The sequence below is a fragment of the Salvelinus namaycush genome, chromosome 34 (genome assembly GCF_016432855.1).
Source record: "Salvelinus namaycush isolate Seneca chromosome 34, SaNama_1.0, whole genome shotgun sequence".
Classification (NCBI taxonomy): Eukaryota; Metazoa; Chordata; class Actinopteri; order Salmoniformes; family Salmonidae; genus Salvelinus; species Salvelinus namaycush.
In genome coordinates this window covers 16,940,143-16,949,450 of record NC_052340.1, presented here as the reverse complement: position 1 = coordinate 16,949,450, position 9,308 = coordinate 16,940,143, and positions in this window count along the sequence as shown.

Here is a 9,308-nt window from a genome sequence, read left to right as displayed (position 1 = left end):
CTACAGCCCTGCTGCTCCCCCCTATGCCAGAGTACAGCCCTGCTGCTACAGCCCTGCTGCTACAGCCCTGTTACTCCCCCCTATGCCAGAGTACAGCCCTGCTGCTACAGCCCTGCTACACCCCCCTATGCCAGAGTACAGCCCTGCTGCTACAGCCCTGATACTCCCCCCCATGCCAGAGTACAGCCCTGCTGCTACAGCCCTGCTACTCCCCCCCATGCCAGAGTACAGCCCTGCTGCTACAGCCCTGCTACTCCCCCCCATGCCAGAGTACAGCCCTGCTGCTACAGCCCTGCTGCTACATACTGCACACACACTGGGAGGGAGGAGATAACTCTTCCTGCTCACCACACACACGCACACACACACACACACACATGCGTACACACATACACAGACACACACACACACACACTTAAATGCACGCACACACACACATAAATACACGCACACACACACATAAATACACGCACGCACACACATAAATACACACACACATAAATACACATACGCACACACATAAATGCACGCACACACAGGGAGGGAAAAGTTCTACCTCCACATACTATCAGTCTCATACTCATACCCCACATCTCCCCTCTCTCTCTGTCTATCAGTCTCATACTCATACCCCCACATCTCCCCTCTCTCTCTGTCTATCAGACTCATACCCATACCCCCACATCTCCCCTCTCTCTCTGTCTATCAGTCTCATACTCATACCCCCACATCTCCCCTCTCTCTCTGTCTATCAGACTCATACCCATACCCCCACATCTCCCCTCTCTCTCTGTCTATCAGTCTCATACTCATACCCCCACATCTCCCCTCTCTCTCTGTCTATCAGACTCATACCCATACCCTCACATCTCCCCTCTCTCTCTGTCTATCAGACTCATACCCATACCCCCACATCTCCCCTCTCTCTCTGTCTATCAGTCTCATACTCATACCCCCACATCTCCCCTCTCTCTCTGTCTATCAGTCTCATACTCATACCCCCACATCTCCCCTCTCTCTCTGTCTATCAGTCTCATACTCATACACCCACATCTCCCCTCTCTCTCTGTCTATCAGACTCATACCCATACCCCCACATCTCCCCTCTCTCTCTGTCTATCAGACTCATACTCATACCCCCACATCTCCCCTCTCTCTCTGTCTATCAGACTCATACTCATACCCCCACATCTCCCCTCTCTCTCTGTCTATCAGACTCATACCCATACCCCCACATCTCCCCTCTCTCTCTGTCTATCAGTCTCATACTCATACCCCCACATCTCCCCTCTCTCTCTGTCTATCAGACTCATACCCATACCCCCACATCTCCCCTCTCTCTCTGTCTATCAGTATCATACCCATACTCCCACATCTCCCCTCTCTCTCTGTCTATCAGTCTCACACTCATACCCCCACATCTCCCCTCTCTCTCTGTCTATCAGTCTCATACTCATACCCCCACATCTCCCCTCTCTCTCTGTCTATCAGTCTCATACTCATACCCCCACATCTCCCCTCTCTCTCTGTCTATCAGACTCATACCCATACCCCCACATCTCCCCTTTCTCTCTGTCTATCAGTATCATACCCATACCCCCACATCTCCCCTCTCTCTCTGTCTATCAGACTCATACCCATACCCCCACATCTCCCCTCTCTCTCGGTCTATCAGTCTCATACTCATACCCCCACATCTCCCCTCTCTCTCTGTCTATCAGTCTCATACTCATACCCCCACATCTCCCCTCTCTCTCTGTCTATCAGGCTCATACCCATACCCCCACATCTCCCCTCTCTCTCTGTCTATCAGTCTCATACTCATACCCCCACATCTCCCCTCTCGGGAGATGAAGTCAGTTTACTTATCAAAAATAGGCGTTTGTCCAAGGATGTCAGGACTGTGATATCTTCTTGAATTAATTGCACCCACCAGGTGTTCCAGGTCAAAATCGGTCTTTGATTAGAGGGGAAGAATGACAATCAGCAGTGGAACTGGCTTCTAAGTCCAGATTTGAATTTGCCTGCCATATATCATATGAATAGTCTGAATATTGACTGTAGTAGTACAGTAGAATCAGCTTCAGCTCCATTAGCAGAGAGGACGTCCCCATGGTGTGGCTCCTGACAGACAGACAGACAGACAGACAGAATGACAGAATTACAGAAAACAGACAGGCAGACACGCAGACAGAAAAAAGACAGACAGAACAACAGAAAACAGACAGACAGACAGAAAACAGACAGACAGACAGACAGACAGACAGACAGACAGACAGACAGACAGACAGACAGACAGACAGACAGACAGACAGACAGACAGACAGACAGACAGACAGACAGACAGACAGACAGAAAACAGAGACAGACAGACAGACATACAGACAGACATACAGACAGACAGACAGACAGACAGACAGACAGACAGACAGACAGACAGACAGACAGACAGACAGACAGACAGACAGACAGACAGAAAACAGAGACAGACAGACAGGCAGGCAGGCAGGCAGGCAGGCAGGCAGGCAGGCAGGCAGGCAGGCAGGCAGGCAGGCAGGCAGACAGACAGACAGACAGACAGGCAGGCAGACAGACAGAAAACAGAGACAGACAGACAGACAGACAGACAGACAGACAGACAGACAGACAGACAGACAGACAGACAGACAGACAGGCAGGCAGGCAGGCAGGCAGGCAGGCAGGCAGGCAGACAGAAACACAGACAGACAGACAGACAGACAGACAGACAGACAGACAGACAGACAGACAGACAGACAGACAGACAGACAGACAGACAGACAGACAGTGGGTGTACAGTAAGGGCAATTTTATTCCAGACAGGCTTAGGACCTCAGACAGACTGTATCCAGTCTAACTCAAGCCAGCCCGGCTGATCGATGCTCCTCTCTGATCTCATCTGATCTGATGTCTGTGGGAAGCCATTGATCTCTCAGCAGGGCCTCAGTGGGTCCGGCAGAGACGAGAGGAAAAGAGAGAAATCCAGTCAACAGGTTGGTAGAGATAGACCACAGGGCTAAGCAAGCATGGAGGCAGAGGTAGAAGACTGTAGTATCCTGCAACATGTAGAGGCTGAGAACCCCTGTTAAAGGCACATGTAACACGTGCACACACACTGCACTGCACCACAGGGGAGAATTTTACTATCATAACTGATATTCTTCTGTTATGTGTGATATCCCAGCCTGGGTATCAGTATAGAAATTGGATATTCCCATGGTGATTGGCTGTGAGTCTGGGAGTAGAGGGAAAGAGAGCAATGTATTATTCAAGGGATTCTATCTCGCTTTCTCTCTCTCACTCTCTTTCTCTCGCTCTCTCTCTCTTTCCCTTCTGTCTCTCTTGGTCACTCCAGACCCCAGATGCCCTAATACTCAGAGGTTGTTTGTGTCTATCTTCCCATTCTCTTCAGCCTGCTGCTCAGTGGTACTCAATGACTGACACTGTCTTCTGTTGACATTTTCTTCAATCTTTATAGATTCACAGCCCAGAACTGTGTGTGTGTGTGTGTGTGTGTGTGTGTGTGTGTGTGTGTGTGTGTGTGTGTGTGTGTGTGTGTGTGTGTGTGTGTGTGTGTGTGTGTGTGTGTGTGTGTGTGTGTGTGTGTGTGTGTGTGTGTGTGTGTGTGTGTGTTAGAGTGGGCCCAGTACACACTTGTCTAATACAATGACTGTCCATCTTCTCACACCTTACCGAGATAACCCACAATACTACACTCAGCCCAACAGATGGCAAGACAAGCCCACTTTCCCAAATATCCCATCAGACTGCAACCATATATGCACACACAGTTGCATGTACGTACACACACATACTCAAATACATTTAGTATGCACTGAGAGAAATGAAGGAACATGTCAGTCAGTCCCCCAATCCACTCGTCATCATTGACCAGATCTCACCACCCCTTAGTGCATCCTCTGTTCTCTCTCATCTTCTTTCTCGCTCTATTCCCCTCTTCTCTCCCCTCTTCTCTCTCTCTCTCTCTCCCCCCTCTCTTGCTCTCTCTTCTCTCTTTCTCTCTTCTCTCTCTCCCTCTCTCTCTCTCTCTCCTCTCTTTCTGTCTTCTCTCTCTCTCTCTCTCTTTCTCTCTCTCTCTCTCTCTCTCTCTCTCTCTCTCTCTCTCTCTCTCTCTCTCTCTCTCTCTCTCTCCTCTCTTTCTCTGTCTTCTCTCTCTTTCTCTCTCTTCTCTCTCTCTTTCTCTCTCTTCTCTCTCTCTTTCTCTCTCTTCTCTCTGGGGTTCTGTTATGAGCTGATTGAGATTCTGTTAATACAGCACAGTGTTTTCACAGCCTTTTATCAGCAGCCTTTCATCTCTTTCCTCACCCTCCATCCCTCCATCCCTCCATCCCTCTATTCCCACTGTACTGCCCCAGCCTGCCCCCCCCAGCCCTGCTCACACTACCCTCCTGTGCCACTCTAACCCCGTGTGCATGCGTGCATACAGTATGTGTATGTGTGTGCCTTTTGTGTGTGTGTGCAGGACAAAAACACATTATATTTCTGCGTTGATTTCAGTTCTGAGTTAATGCATGAGTGTAAGTGTATGATTGGATGCGGCCAGCCAGTGGACAGTTACTTTCAATCTGTCTGTCTGTCTGAGCTGGCCTCCTCTCGTCCAGGAGAGACGAGGAATTGAGACAGTGTCTTATCAGGGAGCGTTTGTGCAGGCAGCTCATGTCTGACGAGCGTTTAATTAGATCCAGGTAATTATCTCTCTCTCTCTCTCTCTCTAATTCTATTCCCTTCTCCTGCTATCCATTTGCAGTTAACCATTAACAATTAATTATTTCTGTCAGTGAATAAAAAATCCCTTGAGGTCATTTAAAAACTTTGTACAGGTTGTGATGGGCGTCTGTTGATGATGTCACTGACCTCCATCCTTAGCAGGGCAGGATAGGATGATGTCACAGACCATTAACGTCACAACTCCCAGCCTGTATGTGTTTTATGGTGCCATCGCTTTAAGGAGTGTCATTTATCTGCTGTTTGCTCAGTTAAAGAAGCCCGTATACGTACACATTCGTATGCATGGGCGAATGTGTTTTGTTTCATTTGTGTGTACGCGTGTGCGTGTGTGTGTGTGTGTGTGTGTGTGAATATCTGCTGACACAGGATATATGTCCTCCAGCGGCTCTCTGCCTCTTTGCTTACCCGCTCTTATTAAAGCCGTAAATATTACCAGAACATCAATTTGACGTAATGATTTAACTCTCTCTCTCACTCTCTCTCGCTGTCCATCTCGCTTGTTAATATCACATGAATTTCCCAAACTAATTACAGTAGGGTGATGATTGCTGGGGGCAGAGTTTTATGCATTCTGTTTGGAGGTCCTCTTTGGTCTTTTGAAATATGCCCACCCTCTCTTCCTCATCAATCCAGTTTTAGAGCTGTGAAATGTGGAGACCCATTTGACTTTTTATGGGGTTTGTTATTGTAGTTTTATGTAGATGTTCTACTGGCTGTTAAAGAGCCAGGCGTGGTCCAGGTGTCTTTGTGGCTGGCACAAACGGACTGCACTGTCTGTTAGCAACACAGGAAACCTAAGCTCTTTTTACTGAACAATTTGTGTATTCTTGTGTTGATTGGGTGTTGCTCCCATCACTGTGGTGATAAATTACTTATGACAACAGAAGCTGACAAATTATTTCTGATGATGGGTTTGGTGGTTACGGGAAAACAACATTTGATGAAAAAATGCTGATCAGAAATGTGAGTACCGGTAAAGTATCACATAGATTTTAGAACAATGTATATTCTTGTTGTGCTGCAGAATGAGGACCCAAAAGCGACGTAATAGTAACAGAGTCTTTATTCCAGAATAAAACAAATAATGATTCTCCTGGATACTATCCTCTCGTCAACAGAGAGGAACGACTGGAGACGCGACCACAGACTGCAGGTCGCTTCAGGAAGGCACTGGCCGTAGCTGACATTGACACCTGCTCACACGCAGCATCTGAAGAAGGCAAAGAACACGACAGGGCGGAACAAGGACACAGGAACAGCAAACGTCAAACAAGAATCCGACAAGGACAGAAGCGGAAAACAGAGGGAGAAATAGGGACTCTAATCAGAGGGCAAAATAGGGGACAGGTGTGAAAGAGTAAATGAGGTCGTTAGGAGAATGAGAAACAGCTGGGAGCAGGAACGGAACGATAGAGAGAGAGAAAGAGGGAAAGAACCTAATAAGACCAGCAGAGGGAAGCACAGGGACAAGACATGATGAAAGACAAAACATGACAGTACCCCCCCACTCACCGAGCGCCTCCTGGCGCACTCGAGGAGGAACCCTGGCGGCAACGAAGGAAATCATTAATCAACGAACGGTCCAGCACGTCCCGAGATGGAACCCAACTCCTCTCCTCAGGACCGTAACCCTCCCAATCCACTAAGTACTGGTGACCACGTCCCCGAGAACGCATGTCCATGATCTTCCGTACCCTGTAAATAGGAGCGCCCTCGACAAGGACGGGGGGGGGGGAGGGAAGACGAATGGGGGCGCGAAGAAAAGGCTTGACACAAGAGACATGGAAGACAGGGTGGACGCGACGAAGATGTCGCGGAAGAAGCAGTCGCACAGCGACAGGATTGACGACCTGAGAGACACGGAACGGACCAATGAACCGCGGAGTCAACTTGCGAGAAGCTGTCGTAAGGGGAAGGTTACGAGTGGAAAGCCACACTCTCTGACCGCGACAATACCTAGGACTCTTAATCCTACGTTTATTGGCGGCTCTCACAGTCTGCGCCCTGTAACGGCAAAGTGCAGACCTGACCCTCCTCCAGGTGCGCTCACAACGTTGGACAAAAGCCTGAGCGGAGGGAACGCTGGACTCGGCGAGCTGGGACGAGAACAGAGGAGGCTGGTACCCAAGACTACTCTGAAACGGAGATAGCCCGGTAGCAGACGAAGGAAGCGAGTTGTGAGCGTACTCAGCCCAGGGGAGCTGTTCTGCCCAAGACGCAGGGTTTCGAAACGAAAGGCTGCGTAATATGCGACCAATCGACTGATTGGCCCTTTCTGCTTGACCGTTAGACTGGGGATGAAACCCGGAAGAGAGACTGACGGAAGCACCAATCAAACGACAGAACACCCTCCAAAACTGTGACGTGAATTGCGGACCTCTGTCTGAAACGGCGTCTAACGGGAGGCCATGAATTCTGAACACATTCTCAATGATGATTTGTGCCGTCTCCTTAGCGGAAGGAAGCTTAGCGAGGGGAATGAAATGTGCCGCCTTAGAGAACCTATCGATAACCGTAAGAATCACAGTCTTCCCCGCAGACGAAGGCAGACCGGTAATAAAGTCTAAGGCGATGTGAGACCATGGTCGAGAAGGAATGGGAAGCGGTCTGAGACGACCGGCAGGAGGAGAGTTACCTGACTTAGTCTGCGCGCAGTCCGAGCAAGCAGCCACGAAACGGCGCGTGTCCCGCTCCTGAGTAGGCCACCAAAACCGCTGGCGAATAGAAGCAAGCGTACCCCGAACGCCGGGGTGGCCAGCTAACTTGGCAGAGTGAGCCCACTGAAGAACAGCCAGACGAGTAGAGACAGGAACGAACAGAAGGTTACTAGGACAAGCGCGCGGCGACGCAGTGTGAGTGAGTGCTTGCTTTACCTGTCTCTCAATTCCCCAGACAGTCAACCCGACAACACGCCCCTCAGGGAGAATCCCCTCGGGGTCGGTAGAAGCCACAGAAGAACTAAAGAGACGGGATAAGGCATCAGGCTTGGTGTTCTTATTTCCCGGACGATAGGAAATCACGAACTCGAAACGAGCGAAAAACAACGCCCAACGAGCCTGACGTGCATTAAGTCGTTTGGCAGAACGGATGTACTCAAGGTTCTTATGGTCAGTCCAAACGACAAAAGGAACGGTCGCCCCCTCCAACCACTGTCGCCATTCGCCTATGGCTAAGCGGATGGCGAGCAGTTCGCGGTACCCACATCATAGTTGCGTTCCGATGGCGACAGGCGATGAGAAAAGTAAGCGCAAGGATGGACCTTATCATCAGACTGGGAGCGCTGAGACAGAATGGCTCCCACGCCCACCTCTGAAGCGTCAACCTCGACAATGAATTGTTTAGTGACGTCAGGAGTAACAAGGATAGGGGCGGATGTAAAACGCTTCTTGAGGAGATCAAAAGCTCCCTGGGCGGAACCGGACCACTTAAAGCAAGTCTTGACAGAAGTCAGAGCTGTGAGAGGGGCAGCCACTTGACCGAAATTACGAATGAAACGCCGATAGAAATTAGCGAAACCGAGAAAGCGCTGCAACTCGACACGTGACTTAGGAACGGGCCAATCGCTGACAGCCTGGACCTTAGCGGGATCCATCTGAATGCCTTCAGCGGAAATAACAGAACCGAGAAATGTGACAGAGGAGACATGAAAGGCGCACTTCTCAGCCTTCACGTAGAGACAATTCTCTAAAAGGCGCTGGAGTACACGTCGAACGTGCTGAACATGAATCTCGAGTGACGGTGAAAAAATCAGGATATCGTCAAGGTAAACGAAAACAAAAATGTTCAGCATGTCTCTCAGTACATCATTAACTAATGCCTGAAAGACAGCTGGAGCATTAGCGAGACCGAACGGCAGAACCCGGTATTCAAAATGCCCTAACGGAGTGTTAAACGCCGTTTTCCACTCGTCCCCCTCTCTGATGCGTACGAGATGGTAAGCGTTACGAAGGTCCAACTTAGTAAAGAACCTGGCTCCCTGCAAAATCTCGAAGGCTGACGACATAAGGGGAAGCGGATAACGATTCTTAACCGTTATGTCATTCAGCCCTCGATAATCCACGCAGGGGCGCAGAGTACCGTCCTTCTTCTTAACAAAGAAAAATCCCGCTCCGGCGGGAGAGGAAGAAGGCACCACGGTACCGGCGTTGAGAGAAACAGACAGATAATCCTCGAGAGCCTTACGTTCGGGAGCCGACAGAGAGTATAGTCTACCCCGAGGGGGAGTGGTCCCCGGAAGGAGATCAATACAACAATCATACGACCGGTGAGGAGGAAGGGAGCTGGCTCTGGACCGACTGAAGACCGTGCGCAGATCATGATATTCCTCCGGCACACCTGTCAAATCACCAGGTTCCTCCTGAGTAGAGGGGACAGAAGACACAGGAGGGATAGCAGACATTAAACACTTCACATGACAAGAAACGTTCCAGGATAGGATAGAATTACTAGACCAATCAATAGAAGGATTATGACATACTAGCCAGGGATGACCCAAAACAACAGGTGTAAAAGGTGAACGAAAAATCAAAAAGGAAATGGTC